Here is a 19,920-nt window from a genome sequence, read left to right on the forward strand (position 1 = left end):
CTCACTTTTGAGTGAGAGTGAAGATTTTTATTTAGTTCAACCCTCACTTTTGAGTGAGAGTGAAGATTTTTATTTAGTTCAACCCTCACTTTTGGGTTAAAATAAATATTTTTATTTAGTTGAACCCTCACTTTTGAGTGAGAGTGAAGATTGTTATTTAGATTAACTCTCACTTTTGAGTGAGAGTGAAGATTTTTATTTAGTTGAACCCTCACTTTTGAGTGAGAGTGAAGATTTTTATTTAGATTATCTCTCACTTTTGAGTGAGAGTGAAGATTTTTATTTATATTAACTCTCACTTTTGAGTGAAAGTGAAGATTTGTATTTAGATTAACTCTCACTTTTGAGTGAGAGTGAAGATTTTTATTTAGTTCAACCCTCACTTTTGGGTTAAAATAAATATTTTTATTTAGTTGAACCCTCACTTTTGAGTGAGAGTGAAGATTGTTATTTAGATTAACTCTCACTTTTGAGTGAGAGTGAAGATTTTTATTTAGTTCAACCCTCACTTTTGGGTTAAAATAAATATTTTTATTTAGTTGAACCCTCACTTTTGAGTGAGAGTGAAGATTTTTATTTAGATTAACTCTCACTTTTGAGTGAGAGTGAAGATTTTTATTTAGATTAACTCTCACTTTTGAGTGAGAGTGAAGATTTTTATTTATATTAACTCTCACTTTTGAGTGAAAGTGAAGATTTGTATTTAGATTAACTCTCACTTTTGAGTGAGAGTGAAGATTTTTATTTAGATTATCTCTCACTTTTGAGTGAGAGTGAAGATTTTTATTTAGTTGAACCCTCACTTTTGAGTGAGAGTGAAGATTGTTATTTAGATTAACTCTCACTTTTGAGTGAGAGTGAAGATTTTTATTTAGATTAACTCTCACTTTTGAGTGAGAGTGAAGATTTTTATTTAGATTAACTCTCACTTTTGAGTGAGTGAAGATTTTTATTTAGATTAACTCTCACTTTTGAGTGAGTGAAGATTTTTATTTTGATTAACTCTCACTTTTGAGTGAGAGTGAAGATTTTTATTTAGATTAACTCTCACTTTTGAGTGAGAGTGAAGATTTTTATTTAGATTAACTCTCACTTTTGAGTGAGAGTGAAGATTGTTATTTAGATTAACTCTCACTTTTGAGTGAGAGTGAAGATTGTTATTTAGATTATCTCTCACTTTTGAGTGAGAGTGAAGATTTTTATTTAGATTAACTCTCACTTTTGAGTGAGAGTGAAGATTTTTATTTAGATTAACTCTCACTTTTGAGTGAGAGTGAAGATTTTTATTTAGATTAACTCTCACTTTTGAGTGAGAGTGAAGATTTTTATTTAGATTAACTCTCACTTTTGAGTGAGAGTGAAGATTTTTATTTAGATTAACTCTCACTTTTGAGTGAGAGTGAAGATTTTTATTTAGTTCAACCCTCACTTTTGAGTGAGAGTGAAGATTTTTATTTAGTTCAACCCTCACTTTTGGGTTAAAATAAATATTTTTATTTAGTTGAACCCTCACTTTTGAGTGAGAGTGAAGATTGTTATTTAGATTAACTCTCACTTTTGAGTGAGAGTGAAGATTTTTATTTAGATTAACTCTCACTTTTGAGTGAGAGTGAAGATTTTTATTTAGATTAACTCTCACTTTTGAGTGAGAGTGAAGATTTTTATTTAGATTAACTCTCACTTTTGAGTGAGAGTGAAGATTTTTATTTAGATTAACTCTCACTTTTGAGTGAGAGTGAAGATTTTTATTTAGATTAACTCTCACTTTTGAGTGAGAGTGAAGATTTTTATTTAGATTAACTCTCACTTTTGAGTGAGAGTGAAGATTTTTATTTAGATTAACTCTCACTTTTGAGTGAGAGTGAAGATTTTTATTTAGATTAACTCTCACTTTTGAGTGAGAGTGAAGATTTTTATTTAGTTCAACCCTCACTTTTGAGTGAGAGTGAAGATTGTTATTTAGATTAACTCTCACTTTTGAGTGAGAGTGAAGATTGTTATTTAGATTAACTCTCACTTTTGAGTGAGAGTGAAGATTGTTATTTAGATTAACTCTCACTTTTGCGTGAGAGTGAAGATTGTTATTTAGATTAACTCTCACTTTTGAGTGAGAGTGAAGATTGTTATTTAGATTAACTCTCACTTTTGAGTGAGAGTGAAGATTTTTATTTAGATTAACTCTCACTTTTGAGTGAGAGTGAAGATTTTTATTTAGTTGAACCCTCACTTTTGAGTGAGAGTGAAGATTGTTATTTAGATAATCTCTCACTTTTGAGTGAGAGTGAAGATTTTTATTTAGATTAACTCTCACTTTTGAGTGAGAGTGAAGATTTTTATTTAGATTAACTCTCACTTTTGAGTGAGAGTGAAGATTTTTATTTAGATTAACTCTCACTTTTGAGTGAGAGTGAAGATTTTTATTTAGATTAACTCTCACTTTTGAGTGAGAGTGAAGATTTTTATTTAGATTAACTCTCACTTTTGAGTGAGAGTGAAGATTTTTATTTAGATTAACTCTCACTTTTGAGTGAGAGTGAAGATTTTTATTTAGTTCAACCCTCACTTTTGGGTTAAAATAAATATTTTTATTTAGTTGAACCCTCACTTTTGAGTGAGAGTGAAGATTGTTATTTAGATTAACTCTCACTTTTGAGTGAGAGTGAAGATTTTTATTTAGTTGAACCCTCACTTTTGAGTGAGAGTGAAGATTTTTATTTAGATTATCTCTCACTTTTGAGTGAGAGTGAAGATTTTTATTTATATTAACTCTCACTTTTGAGTGAAAGTGAAGATTTGTATTTAGATTAACTCTCACTTTTGAGTGAGAGTGAAGATTTTTATTTAGTTCAACCCTCACTTTTGGGTTAAAATAAATATTTTTATTTAGTTGAACCCTCACTTTTGAGTGAGAGTGAAGATTGTTATTTAGATTAACTCTCACTTTTGAGTGAGAGTGAAGATTTTTATTTAGTTCAACCCTCACTTTTGGGTTAAAATAAATATTTTTATTTAGTTGAACCCTCACTTTTGAGTGAGAGTGAAGATTTTTATTTAGATTAACTCTCACTTTTGAGTGAGAGTGAAGATTTTTATTTAGATTAACTCTCACTTTTGAGTGAGAGTGAAGATTTTTATTTATATTAACTCTCACTTTTGAGTGAAAGTGAAGATTTGTATTTAGATTAACTCTCACTTTTGAGTGAGAGTGAAGATTTTTATTTAGATTAACTCTCACTTTTGAGTGAGAGTGAAGATTTTTATTTAGATTAACTCTCACTTTTGAGTGAGTGAAGATTTTTATTTAGATTAACTCTCACTTTTGAGTGAGAGTGAAGATTTTTATTTAGATTAACTCTCACTTTTGAGTGAGAGTGAAGATTTTTATTTAGATTAACTCTCACTTTTGAGTGAGAGTGAAGATTTTTATTTAGATTAACTCTCACTTTTGAGTGAGAGTGAAGATTTTTATTTAGATTAACTCTCACTTTTGAGTGAGAGTGAAGATTTTTATTTAGATTAACTCTCACTTTTGAGTGAGAGTGAAGATTTTTATTTAGATTAACTCTCACTTTTGAGTGAGAGTGAAGATTTTTATTTAGTTCAACCCTCACTTTTGGGTTAAAATAAATATTTTTATTTAGTTGAACCCTCACTTTTGAGTGAGAGTGAAGATTGTTATTTAGATTAACTCTCACTTTTGAGTGAGAGTGAAGATTTTTATTTAGTTCAACCCTCACTTTTGGGTTAAAATAAATATTTTTATTTAGTTGAACCCTCACTTTTGAGTGAGAGTGAAGATTTTTATTTAGATTAACTCTCACTTTTGAGTGAGAGTGAAGATTTTTATTTAGATTAACTCTCACTTTTGAGTGAGAGTGAAGATTTTTATTTAGATTAACTCTCACTTTTGAGTGAGAGTGAAGATTTTTATTTAGTTCAACCCTCACTTTTGGGTTAAAATAAATATTTTTATTTAGTTGAACCCTCACTTTTGAGTGAGAGTGAAGATTGTTATTTAGATTAACTCTCACTTTTGAGTGAGAGTGAAGATTTTTATTTAGTTCAACCCTCACTTTTGGGTTAAAATAAATATTTTTATTTAGTTGAACCCTCACTTTTGAGTGAGAGTGAAGATTTTTATTTAGATTATCTCTCACTTTTGAGTGAGAGTGAAGATTTTTATTTAGTTGAACCCTCACTTTTGAGTGAGAGTGAAGATTGTTATTTAGATTAACTCTCACTTTTGAGTGAGAGTGAAGATTTTTATTTAGATTAACTCTCACTTTTGAGTGAGAGTGAAGATTTTTATTTAGATTAACTCTCACTTTTGAGTGAGTGAAGATTTTTATTTAGATTAACTCTCACTTTTGAGTGAGTGAAGATTTTTATTTTGATTAACTCTCACTTTTGAGTGAGAGTGAAGATTTTTATTTAGATTAACTCTCACTTTTGAGTGAGAGTGAAGATTTTTATTTAGATTAACTCTCACTTTTGAGTGAGAGTGAAGATTGTTATTTAGATTAACTCTCACTTTTGAGTGAGAGTGAAGATTGTTATTTAGATTATCTCTCACTTTTGAGTGAGAGTGAAGATTTTTATTTAGATTAACTCTCACTTTTGAGTGAGAGTGAAGATTTTTATTTAGATTAACTCTCACTTTTGAGTGAGAGTGAAGATTTTTATTTAGATTAACTCTCACTTTTGAGTGAGAGTGAAGATTTTTATTTAGATTAACTCTCACTTTTGAGTGAGAGTGAAGATTTTTATTTAGATTAACTCTCACTTTTGAGTGAGAGTGAAGATTTTTATTTAGTTCAACCCTCACTTTTGGGTTAAAATAAATATTTTTATTTAGTTGAACCCTCACTTTTGAGTGAGAGTGAAGATTGTTATTTAGATTAACTCTCACTTTTGAGTGAGAGTGAAGATTGTTATTTAGATTAACTCTCACTTTTGAGTGAGAGTGAAGATTGTTATTTAGATTAACTCTCACTTTTGAGTGAGAGTGAAGATTTTTATTTAGATTAACTCTCACTTTTGAGTGAGAGTGAAGATTTTTATTTAGTTGAACCCTCACTTTTGAGTGAGAGTGAAGATTGTTATTTAGATAATCTCTCACTTTTGAGTGAGAGTGAAGATTTTTATTTAGATTAACTCTCACTTTTGAGTGAGAGTGAAGATTTTTATTTAGATTAACTCTCACTTTTGAGTGAGAGTGAAGATTTTTATTTAGATTAACTCTCACTTTTGAGTGAGAGTGAAGATTTTTATTTAGATTAACTCTCACTTTTGAGTGAGAGTGAAGATTTTTATTTAGATTAACTCTCACTTTTGAGTGAGAGTGAAGATTTTTATTTAGATTAACTCTCACTTTTGAGTGAGAGTGAAGATTTTTATTTAGTTCAACCCTCACTTTTGGGTTAAAATAAATATTTTTATTTAGTTGAACCCTCACTTTTGAGTGAGAGTGAAGATTGTTATTTAGATTAACTCTCACTTTTGAGTGAGAGTGAAGATTTTTATTTAGTTGAACCCTCACTTTTGAGTGAGAGTGAAGATTTTTATTTAGATTATCTCTCACTTTTGAGTGAGAGTGAAGATTTTTATTTATATTAACTCTCACTTTTGAGTGAAAGTGAAGATTTGTATTTAGATTAACTCTCACTTTTGAGTGAGAGTGAAGATTTTTATTTAGTTCAACCCTCACTTTTGGGTTAAAATAAATATTTTTATTTAGTTGAACCCTCACTTTTGAGTGAGAGTGAAGATTGTTATTTAGATTAACTCTCACTTTTGAGTGAGAGTGAAGATTTTTATTTAGTTCAACCCTCACTTTTGGGTTAAAATAAATATTTTTATTTAGTTGAACCCTCACTTTTGAGTGAGAGTGAAGATTTTTATTTAGATTAACTCTCACTTTTGAGTGAGAGTGAAGATTTTTATTTAGATTAACTCTCACTTTTGAGTGAGAGTGAAGATTTTTATTTATATTAACTCTCACTTTTGAGTGAAAGTGAAGATTTGTATTTAGATTAACTCTCACTTTTGAGTGAGAGTGAAGATTTTTATTTAGATTAACTCTCACTTTTGAGTGAGAGTGAAGATTTTTATTTAGATTAACTCTCACTTTTGAGTGAGAGTGAAGATTTTTATTTAGATTAACTCTCACTTTTGAGTGAGAGTGAAGATTTTTATTTAGATTAACTCTCACTTTTGAGTGAGAGTGAAGATTTTTATTTAGATTAACTCTCACTTTTGAGTGAGAGTGAAGATTTTTATTTAGATTAACTCTCACTTTTGAGTGAGTGAAGATTTTTATTTAGATTAACTCTCACTTTTGAGTGAGAGTGAAGATTTTTATTTAGATTAACTCTCACTTTTGAGTGAGAGTGAAGATTTTTATTTAGATTAACTCTCACTTTTGAGTGAGAGTGAAGATTTTTATTTATATTAACTCTCACTTTTGAGTGAAAGTGAAGATTTGTATTTAGATTAACTCTCACTTTTGAGTGAGAGTGAAGATTTTTATTTAGATTATCTCTCACTTTTGAGTGAGAGTGAAGATTTTTATTTAGATTAACTCTCACTTTTGAGTGAGAGTGAAGATTTTTATTTAGTTCAACCCTCACTTTTAGGTTAAAATAAATATTTTTATTTAGTTGAACCCTCACTTTTGAGTGAGAGTGAAGATTGTTATTTAGATTAACTCTCACTTTTGAGTGAGAGTGAAGATTTTTATTTAGATTAACTCTCACTTTTGAGTGAGTGAAGATTTTTATTTAGATTAACTCTCACTTTTGAGTGAGTGAAGATTTTTATTTTGATTAACTCTCACTTTTGAGTGAGAGTGAAGATTTTTATTTAGATTAACTCTCACTTTTGAGTGAAAGTGAAGATTTTTATTTAGATTAACTCACTTTTGAGTGAAAGTGAAGATTTTTATTTAGATTAACTCTCACTTTTGAGTGAGAGTGAAGATTTTTATTTAGATTAACTCTCACTTTTGAGTGAGAGTGAAGATTTTTATTTAGATTATCTCTCACTTTTGAGTGAGAGTGAAGATTTTTATTTAGATTAACTCTCACTTTTGAGTGAGAGTGAAGATTTTTATTTATATTAACTCTCACTTTTGAGTGAAAGTGAAGATTTGTATTTAGATTAACTCTCACTTTTGAGTGAGAGTGAAGATTGTTATTTAGATTAACTCTCACTTTTGAGTGAGAGTGAAGATTTTTATTTAGATTAACTCTCACTTTTGAGTGAAAGTGAAGATTTTTATTTAGATTAACTCTCACTTTTGAGTGAGAGTGAGGATTTTTATTTAGATTAACTCTCACTTTTGAGTGAGTGAAGATTTTTATTTAGATTAACTCTCACTTTTGAGTGAGAGTGAAGATTTTTATTTAGTTCAACCCTCACTTTTGGGTTAAAATAAATATTTTTATTTAGTTGAACCCTCACTTTTGAGTGAGAGTGAAGATTGTTATTTAGATTAACTCTCACTTTTGAGTGAGAGTGAAGATTTTTATTTAGTTCAACCCTCACTTTTGGGTTAAAATAAATATTTTTATTTAGTTGAACCCTCACTTTTGAGTGAGAGTGAAGATTTTTATTTAGATTAACTCTCACTTTTGAGTGAGAGTGAAGATTTTTATTTAGATTAACTCTCACTTTTGAGTGAGAGTGAAGATTTTTATTTATATTAACTCTCACTTTTGAGTGAAAGTGAAGATTTGTATTTAGATTAACTCTCACTTTTGAGTGAGAGTGAAGATTTTTATTTAGATTAACTCTCACTTTTGAGTGAGAGTGAAGATTTTTATTTAGATTAACTCTCACTTTTGAGTGAGAGTGAAGATTTTTATTTAGATTAACTCTCACTTTTGAGTGAGTGAAGATTTTTATTTAGATTAACTCTCACTTTTGAGTGAGAGTGAAGATTTTTATTTAGATTAACTCTCACTTTTGAGTGAGAGTGAAGATTTTTATTTAGATTAACTCTCACTTTTGAGTGAGTGAAGATTTTTATTTAGATTAACTCTCACTTTTGAGTGAGAGTGAAGATTTTTATTTAGATTAACTCTCACTTTTGAGTGAGAGTGAAGATTTTTATTTAGATTAACTCTCACTTTTGAGTGAGAGTGAAGATTTTTATTTATATTAACTCTCACTTTTGAGTGAAAGTGAAGATTTGTATTTAGATTAACTCTCACTTTTGAGTGAGAGTGAAGATTTTTATTTAGATTATCTCTCACTTTTGAGTGAGAGTGAAGATTTTTATTTAGATTAACTCTCACTTTTGAGTGAGAGTGAAGATTTTTATTTAGTTCAACCCTCACTTTTAGGTTAAAATAAATATTTTTATTTAGTTGAACCCTCACTTTTGAGTGAGAGTGAAGATTGTTATTTAGATTAACTCTCACTTTTGAGTGAGTGAAGATTTTTATTTAGATTAACTCTCACTTTTGAGTGAGTGAAGATTTTTATTTTGATTAACTCTCACTTTTGAGTGAGAGTGAAGATTTTTATTTAGATTAACTCTCACTTTTGAGTGAAAGTGAAGATTTTTATTTAGATTAACTCTCACTTTTGAGTGAAAGTGAAGATTTTTATTTAGATTAACTCACTTTTGAGTGAAAGTGAAGATTTTTATTTAGATTAACTCACTTTTGAGTGAAAGTGAAGATTTTTATTTAGATTAACTCTCACTTTTGAGTGAGAGTGAAGATTTTTATTTAGATTAACTCTCACTTTTGAGTGAGAGTGAAGATTTTTATTTAGATTATCTCTCACTTTTGAGTGAGAGTGAAGATTTTTATTTAGATTAACTCTCACTTTTGAGTGAGAGTGAAGATTTTTATTTATATTAACTCTCACTTTTGAGTGAAAGTGAAGATTTGTATTTAGATTAACTCTCACTTTTGAGTGAGAGTGAAGATTGTTATTTAGATTAACTCTCACTTTTGAGTGAAAGTGAAGATTTTTATTTAGATTAACTCTCACTTTTGAGTGAGAGTGAGGATTTTTATTTAGATTAACTCTCACTTTTGAGTGAGTGAAGATTTTTATTTAGATTAACTCTCACTTTTGAGTGAGAGTGAAGATTTTTATTTAGATTAACTCTCACTTTTGAGTGAAAGTGAAGATTTTTATTTAGATTAACTCTCACTTTTGAGTGAAAGTGAAGATTTTTATTTAGATTAACTCTCACTTTTGAGTGAAAGTGAAGATTTTTATTTAGATTAACTCTCACTTTTGAGTGAGAGTGAAGATTTTTATTTAGTTCAACCCTCACTTTTGGGTTAAAATAAATATTTTTATTTAGTTGAACCCTCACTTTTGAGTGAGAGTGAAGATTGTTATTTAGATTAACTCTCACTTTTGAGTGAGAGTGAAGATTGTTATTTAGATTAACTCTCACTTTTGAGTGAGAGTGAAGATTGTTATTTAGATTAACTCTCACTTTTGAGTGAGAGTGAAGATTTTTATTTAGATTAACTCTCACTTTTGAGTGAGAGTGAAGATTTTTATTTAGTTGAACCCTCACTTTTGAGTGAGAGTGAAGATTTTTATTTAGATTAACTCTCACTTTTGAGTGAGAGTGAAGATTTTTATTTAGATTAACTCTCACTTTTGAGTGAGAGTGAAGATTTTTATTTAGATTAACTCTCACTTTTGAGTGAGAGTGAAGATTTTTATTTAGATTAACTCTCACTTTTGAGTGAGAGTGAAGATTTTTATTTAGATTAACTCTCACTTTTGAGTGAGAGTGAAGATTTTTATTTAGATTAACTCTCACTTTTGAGTGAGAGTGAAGATTTTTATTTAGATTAACTCTCACTTTTGAGTGAGAGTGAAGATTTTTATTTAGTTCAACCCTCACTTTTGGGTTAAAATAAATATTTTTATTTAGTTGAACCCTCACTTTTGAGTGAGAGTGAAGATTGTTATTTAGATTAACTCTCACTTTTGAGTGAGAGTGAAGATTTTTATTTAGTTGAACCCTCACTTTTGAGTGAGAGTGAAGATTTTTATTTAGATTATCTCTCACTTTTGAGTGAGAGTGAAGATTTTTATTTATATTAACTCTCACTTTTGAGTGAGAGTGAAGATTTTTATTTAGATTAACTCTCACTTTTGAGTGAGAGTGAAGATTTTTATTTAGTTCAACCCTCACTTTTGGGTTAAAATAAATATTTTTATTTAGTTGAACCCTCACTTTTGAGTGAGAGTGAAGATTTTTATTTAGATTAACTCTCACTTTTGAGTGAGAGTGAAGATTTTTATTTAGATTAACTCTCACTTTTGAGTGAGAGTGAAGATTTTTATTTATATTAACTCTCACTTTTGAGTGAAAGTGAAGATTTGTATTTAGATTAACTCTCACTTTTGAGTGAGAGTGAAGATTTTTATTTAGATTATCTCTCACTTTTGAGTGAGAGTGAAGATTTTTATTTAGATTAACTCTCACTTTTGAGTGAGAGTGAAGATTTTTATTTAGATTAACTCTCACTTTTGAGTGAGTGAAGATTTTTATTTAGATTAACTCTCACTTTTGAGTGAGAGTGAAGATTTTTATTTAGATTATCTCTCACTTTTGAGTGAGAGTGAAGATTTTTATTTAGATTAACTCTCACTTTTGAGTGAGAGTGAAGATTTTTATTTAGTTCAACCCTCACTTTTGGGTTAAAATAAATATTTTTATTTAGTTGAACCCTCACTTTTGAGTGAGAGTGAAGATTGTTATTTAGATTAACTCTCACTTTTGAGTGAGAGTGAAGATTGTTATTTAGATTAACTCTCACTTTTGAGTGAGAGTGAAGATTTTTATTTAGATTAACTCTCACTTTTGAGTGAGTGAAGATTTTTATTTAGATTAACTCTCACTTTTGAGTGAGAGTGAAGATTTTTATTTAGATTAACTCTCACTTTTGAGTGAGAGTGAAGATTTTTATTTAGATTAACTCTCACTTTTGAGTGAGAGTGAAGATTTTTATTTAGATTAACTCTCACTTTTGAGTGAGAGTGAAGATTGTTATTTAGATTAACTCTCACTTTTGAGTGAGAGTGAAGATTGTTATTTAGATTATCTCTCACTTTTGAGTGAGAGTGAAGATTTTTATTTAGATTAACTCTCACTTTTGAGTGAGAGTGAAGATTTTTATTTAGATTAACTCTCACTTTTGAGTGAGAGTGAAGATTTTTATTTAGATTAACTCTCACTTTTGAGTGAGAGTGAAGATTTTTATTTAGATTAACTTTCACTTTTGAGTGAGAGTGAAGATTTTTATTTAGTTCAACCCTCACTTTTGAGTGAGAGTGAAGATTTTTATTTAGTTCAACCCTCACTTTTGGGTTAAAATAAATATTTTTATTTAGTTGAACCCTCACTTTTGAGTGAGAGTGAAGATTGTTATTTAGATTAACTCTCACTTTTGAGTGAGAGTGAAGATTTTTATTTAGATTAACTCTCACTTTTGAGTGAGAGTGAAGATTTTTATTTAGATTAACTCTCACTTTTGAGTGAGAGTGAAGATTTTTATTTAGATTAACTCTCACTTTTGAGTGAGAGTGAAGATTTTTATTTAGATTAACTCTCACTTTTGAGTGAGAGTGAAGATTTTTATTTAGATTAACTCTCACTTTTGAGTGAGAGTGAAGATTTTTATTTAGATTAACTCTCACTTTTGAGTGAGAGTGAAGATTTTTATTTAGATTAACTCTCACTTTTGAGTGAGAGTGAAGATTTTTATTTAGATTAACTCTCACTTTTGAGTGAGAGTGAAGATTTTTATTTAGATTAACTCTCACTTTTGAGTGAGAGTGAAGATTTTTATTTAGTTCAACCCTCACTTTTGGGTTAAAATAAATATTTTTATTTAGTTGAACCCTCACTTTTGAGTGAGAGTGAAGATTGTTATTTAGATTAACTCTCACTTTTGAGTGAGAGTGAAGATTGTTATTTAGATTAACTCTCACTTTTGAGTGAGAGTGAAGATTGTTATTTAGATTAACTCTCACTTTTGAGTGAGAGTGAAGATTTTTATTTAGATTAACTCTCACTTTTGAGTGAGAGTGAAGATTTTTATTTAGTTGAACCCTCACTTTTGAGTGAGAGTGAAGATTGTTATTTAGATTATCTCTCACTTTTGAGTGAGAGTGAAGATTTTTATTTAGATTAACTCTCACTTTTGAGTGAGAGTGAAGATTTTTATTTAGATTAACTCTCACTTTTGAGTGAGTGAAGATTTTTATTTAGATTAACTCTCACTTTTGAGTGAGAGTGAAGATTTTTATTTAGATTAACTCTCACTTTTGAGTGAGAGTGAAGATTTTTATTTAGATTAACTCTCACTTTTGAGTGAGTGAAGATTTTTATTTAGATTAACTCTCACTTTTGAGTGAGAGTGAAGATTTTTATTTAGATTAACTCTCACTTTTGAGTGAGAGTGAAGATTTTTATTTAGATTAACTCTCACTTTTGAGTGAGAGTGAAGATTTTTATTTATATTAACTCTCACTTTTGAGTGAAAGTGAAGATTTGTATTTAGATTAACTCTCACTTTTGAGTGAGAGTGAAGATTTTTATTTAGATTATCTCTCACTTTTGAGTGAGAGTGAAGATTTTTATTTAGATTAACTCTCACTTTTGAGTGAGAGTGAAGATTTTTATTTAGTTCAACCCTCACTTTTGGGTTAAAATAAATATTTTTATTTAGTTGAACCCTCACTTTTGAGTGAGAGTGAAGATTGTTATTTAGATTAACTCTCACTTTTGAGTGAGAGTGAAGATTTTTATTTAGATTAACTCTCACTTTTGAGTGAGTGAAGATTTTTATTTAGATTAACTCTCACTTTTGAGTGAGTGAAGATTTTTATTTTGATTAACTCTCACTTTTGAGTGAGAGTGAAGATTTTTATTTAGATTAACTCTCACTTTTGAGTGAAAGTGAAGATTTTTATTTAGATTAACTCACTTTTGAGTGAAAGTGAAGATTTTTATTTAGATTAACTCTCACTTTTGAGTGAGAGTGAAGATTTTTATTTAGATTAACTCTCACTTTTGAGTGAGAGTAAAGATTTTTATTTAGATTAACTCTCACTTTTGAGTGAGAGTAAAGATTTTTATTTAGATTAACTCTCACTTTTGAGTGAGAGTGAAGATTTTTATTTAGATTAACTCTCACTTTTGAGTGAGAGTGAAGATTTTTATTTAGATTATCTCTCACTTTTGAGTGAGAGTGAAGATTTTTATTTATATTAACTCTCACTTTTGAGTGAAAGTGAAGATTTTTATTTATATTAACTCTCACTTTTGAGTGAAAGTGAAGATTTGTATTTAGATTAACTCTCACTTTTGAGTGAAAGTGAAGATTTTTATTTAGATTAACTCTCACTTTTGAGTGAGAGTGAAGATTGTTATTTAGATTAACTCTCACTTTTGAGTGAGAGTGAAGATTGTTATTTAGATTAACTCTCACTTTTGAGTGAGAGTGAAGATTTTTATTTAGATTAACTCTCACTTTTGAGTGAGAGTGAAGATTTTTATTTAGATTAACTCTCACTTTTGAGTGAGAGTGAAGATTTTTATTTAGTTCAACCCTCACTTTTGGGTTAAAATAAATATTTTTATTTAGTTGAACCCTCACTTTTGAGTGAGATTGAAGATTGTTATTTAGATTAACTCTCACTTTTGAGTGAGAGTGAAGATTGTTATTTAGATTAACTCTCACTTTTGAGTGAGAGTAAAGATTTTTATTTAGATTAACTCTCACTTTTGAGTGAGAGTGAAGATTTTTATTTAGATTAACTCTCACTTTTGAGTGAGAGTGAAGATTTTTATTTAGATTAACTCTCACTTTTGAGTGAGAGTGAAGATTTTTATTTAGATTAACTCTCACTTTTGAGTGAGAGTGAAGATTTTTATTTAGATTAACTCTCACTTTTGAGTGAGAGTGAAGATTTTTATTTAGATTAACTCTCACTTTTGAGTGAGAGTGAAGATTTTTATTTAGATTAACTCTCACTTTTGAGTGAGAGTGAAGATTTTTATTTAGTTCAACCCTCACTTTTGGGTTAAAATTAATATTTTTATTTAGTTGAACCCTCACTTTTGAGTGAGAGTGAAGATTGTTATTTAGATTAACTCTCACTTTTGAGTGAGAGTGAAGATTTTTATTTAGTTGAACCCTCACTTTTGAGTGAGAGTGAAGATTTTTATTTAGTTCAACCCTCACTTTTGGGTTAAAATAAATATTTTTATTTAGTTGAACCCTCACTTTTGAGTGAGATTGAAGATTGTTATTTAGATTATATCTCACTTTTGAGTGAGAGTGAAGATTGTTATTTAGATTATCTCTCACTTTTGAGTGAGAGTGAAATTTGTTATTTAGATTAACTCTCACTTTTGAGTGAGAGTGAAGATTTTTATTTAGATTAACTCTCACTTTTGAGTGAGTGAAGATTTTTATTTAGATTAACTCTCACTTTTGAGTGAGAGTGAAGATTTTTATTTAGATTAACTCTCACTTTTGAGTGAAAGTGAAGATTTTTATTTAGATTAACTCACTTTTGAGTGAAAGTGAATATTTTTATTTAGATTAACTCTCACTTTTGAGTGAGAGTGAAGATTTTTATTTAGATTAACTCTCACTTTTGAGTGAGAGTGAAGATTTTTATTTAGATTATCTCTCACTTTTGAGTGAGAGTGAAGATTTTTATTTAGATTAACTCTCACTTTTGAGTGAGAGTGAAGATTTTTATTTATATTAACTCTCACTTTTGAGTGAAAGTGAAGATTTGTATTTAGATTAACTCTCACTTTTGAGTGAGAGTGAAGATTGTTATTTAGATTAACTCTCACTTTTGAGTGAGAGTGAAGATTTTTATTTAGATTAACTCTCACTTTTGAGTGAAAGTGAAGATTTTTATTTAGATTAACTCTCACTTTTGAGTGAGAGTGAGGATTTTTATTTAGATTAACTCTCACTTTTGAGTGAGAGTGAAGATTTTTATTTAGATTAACTCTCACTTTTGAGTGAAAGTGAAGATTTTTATTTAGATTAACTCTCACTTTTGAGTGAAAGTGAAGATTTTTATTTAGATTAACTCTCACTTTTGAGTGAGAGTGAAGATTTTTATTTAGATTAACTCTCACTTTTGAGTGAGAGTGAAGATTTTTATTTAGTTCAACCCTCACTTTTGGGTTAAAATAAATATTTTTATTTAGTTGAACCCTCACTTTTGAGTGAGATTGAAGATTTTTATTTAGATTAACTCTCACTTTTGAGTGAGAGTGAAGATTGTTATTTAGATTAACTCTCACTTTTGAGTGAGAGTAAAGATTTTTATTTAGATTAACTCTCACTTTTGAGTGAGAGTGAAGATTTTTATTTAGATTAACTCTCACTTTTGAGTGAGAGTGAAGATTTTTATTTAGATTAACTCTCACTTTTGAGTGAGAGTGAAGATTTTTATTTAGATTAACTCTCACTTTTGAGTGAGAGTGAAGATTTTTATTTAGATTAACTCTCACTTTTGAGTGAGAGTGAAGATTTTTATTTAGATTAACTCTCACTTTTGAGTGAGAGTGAAGATTTTTATTTAGTTCAACCCTCACTTTTGGGTTGAACTCTCACTTTTGAGTGAGAGTGAAGATTGTTATTTAGATTAACTCTCACTTTTGAGTGAGAGTGAAGATTTTTATTTAGTTGAACCCTCACTTTTGAGTGAGAGTGAAGATTTTTATTTAGTTCAACCCTCACTTTTGGGTTAAAATAAATATTTTTATTTAGTTGAACCCTCACTTTTGAGTGAGATTGAAGATTGTTATATAGATTATCTCTCACTTTTGAGTGAGAGTGAAGATTGTTATTTAGATTATCTCTCACTTTTGAGTGAGAGTGAAGATTGTTATTTAGATTAACTCTCACTTTTGAGTGAGAGTGAAGATTTTTATTTAGTTCAACCCTCACTTTTGGGTTAAAATAAATATTTTTATTTAGTTGAACCCTCACTTTTGAGTGAGAGTGAAGATTGTTATTTAGATTAACTCTCACTTTTGAGTGAGAGTGAAGATTTTTATTTAGATTAACTCTCACTTTTGAGTGAGAGTGAAGATTTTTATTTAGTTCAACCCTCACTTTTGGGTTAAAATAAATATTTTTATTTAGTTGAACCCTCACTTTTGAGTGAGAGTGAAGATTGTTATTTAGATTATCTCTCACTTTTGAGTGAGAGTGAAGATTGCTATTTAGATTATCTCTCACTTTTGAGTGAGAGTGAAGATTGTTATTTAGATTAACTCTCACTTTTGAGTGAGAGTGAAGATTTTTATTTAGTTCAACCCTCACTTTTGGGTTAAAATAAATATTTTTATTTAGTTGAACCCTCACTTTTGAGTGAGAGTGAAGATTGTTATTTAGATTAACTCTCACTTTTGAGTGAGAGTGAAGATTTTTATTTAGTTGAACCCTCACTTTTGAGTGAGAGTGAAGATTTTTATTTAGTTCAACCCTCACTTTTGGGTTAAAATAAATATTTTTATTTAGTTGAACCCTCACTTTTGAGTGAGATTGAAGATTGTTATTTAGATTAACTCTCACTTTTGAGTGAGAGTGAAGATTGTTATTTAGATTAACTCTCACTTTTGAGTGAGAGTGAAGATTGTTATTTAGATTAACTCTCACTTTTGAGTGAGAGTAAAGATTTTTATTTAGATTAACTCTCACTTTTGAGTGAGAGTGAAGATTTTTATTTAGATTATCTCTCACTTTTGAGTGAGAGTGAAGATTTTTATTTAGATTAACTCTCACTTTTGAGTGAGAGTGAAGATTTTTATTTATATTAACTCTCACTTTTGAGTGAAAGTGAAGATTTGTATTTAGATTAACTCTCACTTTTGAGTGAGAGTGAAGATTTTTATTTAGTTCAACCCTCACTTTTGGGTTAAAATAAATATTTTTATTTAGTTGAACCCTCACTTTTGAGTGAGAGTGAAGATTGTTATTTAGATTAACTCTCACTTTTGAGTGAGAGTGAAGATTTTTATTTAGTTCAACCCTCACTTTTGGGTTAAAATAAATATTTTTATTTAGTTGAACCCTCACTTTTGAGTGAGAGTGAAGATTTTTATTTAGATTAACTCTCACTTTTGAGTGAGAGTGAAGATTTTTATTTAGATTAACTCTCACTTTTGAGTGAGAGTGAAGATTTTTATTTATATTAACTCTCACTTTTGAGTGAAAGTGAAGATTTGTATTTAGATTAACTCTCACTTTTGAGTGAGAGTGAAGATTTTTATTTAGATTATCTCTCACTTTTGAGTGAGAGTGAAGATTTTTATTTAGATTAACTCTCACTTTTGAGTGAGAGTGAAGATTTTTATTTAGATTAACTCTCACTTTTGAGTGAGAGTGAAGATTTTTATTTAGTTCAACCCTCACTTTTGGGTTAAAATAAATATTTTTATTTAGTTGAACCCTCACTTTTGAGTGAGAGTGAAGATTGTTATTTAGATTAACTCTCACTTTTGAGTGAGAGTGAAGATTGTTATTTAGATTAACTCTCACTCTTGAGTGAGAGTGAAGATTTTTATTTATATTAACTCTCAGTTTTGAGTGAAAGTGAAGATTTGTATTTAGATTAACTCTCACTTTTGAGTGAGAGTGAAGATTTTTATTTAGTTCAACCCTCACTTTTGGGTTAAAATAAATATTTTTATTTAGATTAACTCTCACTTTTGAGTGAGAGTGAAGATTTTTATTTAGATTAACTCTCACTTTTGAGTGAGTGAAGATTTTTATTTAGATTAACTCTCACTTTTGAGTGAGAGTGAAGATTTTTATTTAGATTAACTCTCACTTTTGAGTGAGAGTGAAGATTTTTATTTATATTAACTCTCACTTTTGAGTGAAAGTGAAGATTTGTATTTAGATTAACTCTCACTTTTGAGTGAGTGAAGATTTTTATTTAGATTAACTCTCACTTTTGAGTGAGTGAAGATTTTTATTTAGATTAACTCTCACTTTTGAGTGAGAGTGAAGATTTTTATTTAGATTAACTCTCACTTTTGAGTGAGAGTGAAGATTTTTATTTAGATTAACTCTCACTTTTGAGTGAGAGTGAAGATTTTTATTTAGATTAACTCTCACTTTTGAGTGAGAGTGAAGATTTTTATTTAGTTCAACCCTCACTTTTGGGTTAAAATAAATATTTTTATTTAGTTGAACCCTCACTTTTGAGTGAGAGTGAAGATTGTTATTTAGATTAACTCTCACTTTTGAGTGAGAGTGAAGATTGTTATTTAGATTAACTCTCACTCTTGAGTGAGAGTGAAGATTTTTATTTATATTAACTCTCAGTTTTGAGTGAAAGTGAAGATTTGTATTTAGATTAACTCTCACTTTTGAGTGAGAGTGAAGATTTTTATTTAGTTCAACCCTCACTTTTGGGTTAAAATAAATATTTTTATTTAGATTAACTCTCACTTTTGAGTGAGAGTGAAGATTTTTATTTAGATTAACTCTCACTTTTGAGTGAGAGTGAAGATTTTTATTTAGATTAACTCTCACTTTTGAGTGAGAGTGAAGATTTTTATTTAGATTAACTCTCACTTTTGAGTGAGAGTGAAGATTTTTATTTAGATTAACTCTCACTTTTGAGTGAGAGTGAAGATTTTTATTTAGATTAACTCTCACTTTTGAGTGAGAGTGAAGATTTTTATTTAGTTCAACCCTCACTTTTGGGTTAAAATAAATATTTTTATTTAGTTGAACCCTCACTTTTGAGTGAGAGTGAAGATTGTTATTTAGATTAACTCTCACTTTTGAGTGAGAGTGAAGATTGTTATTTAGATTAACTCTCACTTTTGAGTGAGAGTGAAGATTGTTATTTAGATTAACTCTCACTTTTGAGTGAGAGTGAAGATTGTTATTTAGATTAACTCTCACTTTTGAGTGAGAGTGAAGATTGTTATTTAGATTAACTCTCACTTTTGAGTGAGAGTGAAGATTGTTATTTAGATTAACTCTCACTTTTGAGTGAGAGTGAAGATTTTTATTTAGATTAACTCTCACTTTTGAGTGAGAGTGAAGATTTTTATTTAGTTCAACCCTCACTTTTGGGTTAAAATAAATATTTTTATTTAGTTGAACCCTCACTTTTGAGTGAGAGTGAAGATTGTTATTTAGATTATCTCTCACTTTTGAGTGAGAGTGAAGATTGTTATTTAGATTATCTCTCACTTTTGAGTGAGAGTGAAGATTGTTATTTAGATTAACTCTCACTTTTGAGTGAGAGTGAAGATTTTTATTTAGTTGAACCCTCACTTTTGAGTGAGAGTGAAGATTGTTATTTAGATTAACTCTCACTTTTGAGTGAGAGTTAAGATTTTTATTTAGTTGAACCCTCACTTTTGAGTGAGAGTGAAGATTTTTATTTAGTTCAACCCTCACTTTTGGGTTAAAATAAATATTTTTATTTAGTTGAACCCTCACTTTTGAGTGAGATTGAAGATTGTTATTTAGATTAACTCTCACTTTTGAGTGAGAGTGAAGATTGTTATTTAGATTAACTCTCACTTTTGAGTGAGAGTAAAGATTTTTATTTAGATTAACTCTCACTTTTGAGTGAGAGTGAAGATTTTTATTTAGATTATCTCTCACTTTTGAGTGAGAGTGAAGATTTTTATTTAGATTAACTCTCACTTTTGAGTGAGAGTGAAGATTTTTATTTATATTAACTCTCACTTTTGAGTGAAAGTGAAGATTTGTATTTAGATTAACTCTCACTTTTGAGTGAGAGTGAAGATTTTTATTTAGTTCAACCCTCACTTTTGGGTTAAAATAAATATTTTTATTTAGTTGAACCCTCACTTTTGAGTGAGAGTGAAGATTGTTATTTAGATTAACTCTCACTTTT

The sequence above is a fragment of the Leiobunum rupestre genome, chromosome 1 (assembly GCF_980474605.1).
Source record: "Leiobunum rupestre chromosome 1, qqLeiRupe1.1.hap1, whole genome shotgun sequence".
Taxonomy (NCBI): Eukaryota; Metazoa; Arthropoda; class Arachnida; order Opiliones; family Sclerosomatidae; genus Leiobunum; species Leiobunum rupestre.